The sequence below is a fragment of the Temnothorax curvispinosus genome, unplaced genomic scaffold, assembly GCF_003070985.1.
Source record: "Temnothorax curvispinosus isolate PA1 unplaced genomic scaffold, ASM307098v1 QBEX01013729.1, whole genome shotgun sequence".
In the NCBI taxonomy this organism is placed as follows: domain Eukaryota; kingdom Metazoa; phylum Arthropoda; class Insecta; order Hymenoptera; family Formicidae; genus Temnothorax; species Temnothorax curvispinosus.
In genome coordinates this window covers 612-3107 of record NW_020223509.1, presented here as the reverse complement: position 1 = coordinate 3107, position 2496 = coordinate 612, and the positions used below count along the sequence as shown (strand labels likewise).

Genomic DNA, 2496 nt, shown 5'->3' with positions numbered 1-2496 from the left:
ATTTAAACCTATTCCTGTCGATTTCGACGTTGATTATCCCAATTATAATCAAATAGATAAAACTGATACTCGTTACCAAAACGTATAAACTCAGATATATCTTTTCGGTCTCGAATAATAAATATATAATAATAATATCCTTCACATGACTGTCCAAATCTCTGGTAAATTGCTTAAATGCATTGACCAAAAAACGGACGAACAATAACAGTCAGAACGTGACAGTATATTAATATTTTGTACATGATATAATGAATAGTTTTATTTAAGAAAGGTATTGCCGTCAGGTTCCGTGGTGTAGCGGTTATCACGTCTGCTTTACACGCAGAAGGTCGCCAGTTCGATCCCGGCCGGAACCACTTTTTTTTCCTATACTTTTGTCACTTTGGTATGAAATATTCAAGAAAGCATGCCATTTAATATTTTTATAAATGATAAAACAAGGAATGAGAGAGAGAGAATGTACAATTCACTTTTACAACTGCATAGTGTTACAGATATTGATAGAAAAAAAATTGAGATATTACATTTTTTCATAATTTTCTTCTATCAAAGCATAAAATGTATTACGAAGTGTTTGGTGATATATTCCAACGGTATCTTATATTATTTAATAATTGTGATTGTCAAAATAATAGACTAGATTGCAGTAATAATTGTCACATTCGTCGAGGACTGAGCATTTATTAATACATTTACTCTATATTTACTATATTTCAAGCATACATCTGTGGAACTGAGTTCAACCAGGAAAATAAGAAGAAATCAATTCGGCAATTTCTTTGAGTAATTAGTCTCTAGGAAGTGAATGAAGCTAAACTTATCTGCGAGAAAACTGTCAAGCGTTTCATCGAGTGCTGCTAGCCGACATCACACTTATCGACTCCCGGGCGAGGGGGCGAAAGTATGAAAAGATTCGAGTGAGAGATAGGGTGGATCGAAAGGAATCCGCGAGATATGCGTGGACGAACCGTGAGAAACCGCAGGTGACACATTGTCATGGCGGTCAACGGTTCACACTTCGGTTTCTTTCGTTCTTTTTCTGGTAACAAGACAACCGAAGTAACGGTGCAGGGCCGCTTTCAGCGGAATTGAGAAAGTGGAAAGCACTCAGTCGTGCTAAATCTAGCGAAGTTAAGGAAGCGAACTTTAAATCGTATTGTAAGAGAATAAACAATAGAGAAAAATTTTATATATTTAAAAAAATACATATATTGAGATGTATCATAGCAAATATATATTACTTGTAAAAGCATGAAAATATATCGTAAAAACATATGATTAATTAACGAAGATCTGTAGATTTTAGAATCGACACAAGCAAGTTCAAAAATTTTCTTTCTCTTCTAATATAACTCTTCGGAAATACATTGTAAAGTGTCTAAATATTGTTGGTTTGCTATCTCGAAAATATTTTTAAAGTATTCTGTTCGTAGTAAATACAATGAGTCAACGAATTGTCACGATAAAACAGCGGTGATAGTCCTATTGTAGGAGACGGCGTCCCTGCAGGCGTCGAGCGTCTTTTTCAGCGAAGCGCGGTAGGAGGAATAAAAGGTTTCCTTGTTTAACAAATTAGCCCGACCGTTACCACTTCAGCGCGATTTTCTGCTCCCGCTATCGCGTCGAGAAGGCATTCGAGGATCTTGCGGATCAAACGCAGAGCTGCCTTTCTCCACCCTCCAAGAATAACTTCGATATGTTGAAATTAACGGGAGAGCTCGGTGGCTCGGTACCCTCGAGACTGTCGCCGTTAACTCGACCTTTAATTTCCGTCAAAGTGATCATGATGCCTTTCCTTCGTTTCTTTATTTATTTTACGTTTTTAGGAGGCGTCTGGAGATGATGAATGGCTTATAAAAAAATTAAGGCGCAATCCTGTCAATCATTAAATTTCTCGCATTAAAATTTTTAAAAAATTATATAGATTTTAGGAATGTTTTTTTCTAGAAGACATAAATTTCAAGTTTGTCAAGGTATCAAATTTTAATTTATATATGTTATATATTTCAAAATAAATTCCTGTCTCTCTTGTTAATCTTTAAAAATTTTTTTAACGAACAAACATTTTTTTCTTCAAGCTTACTTCTGTGCTGATCAACCTCGCGAGTTTCATACGTCGTGCATAAAATATCTAATGGATAAAACGGTGGCCTGATCGTATACACGTATATTCTCGAGATGGCGATCATTGATTTCCAGGGAAATAATAAATGAAATATTCATAATACTGTATGCCATTACGCTTGTCTTGCGTAACCGTAACGTCGCAGCGCCGTGAGAAACTACCAGATGTCACAGTCACTCCCAGAGTATACGGTAACAGGAATGTATTCCAACAAGGCCTGTCAGATCTTTATTTAAGGATCAATCATTGCCAAAGTCTACACTGTTGAACAGAGGTCGTGTGTGTTAAAAAAAGTCCTTGTTAAAATTTTTGTGTAAAATAATCAACACATACGTGTGTAGATTTAACATATGCCTGCTATGTTAATT

General features: G+C 35.6%; 1 non-coding gene across 1 annotated transcript; it reads left to right on the top strand.

The window, feature by feature from the left end:
* The first annotated feature begins 286 nt into the window (after positions 1-286).
* Positions 287-359, top strand: Trnav-uac. The gene has a single exon. It is a non-coding gene; the product is annotated as a tRNA-Val (tRNA).
* The last annotated feature ends 2137 nt before the right edge of the window (positions 360-2496 follow it).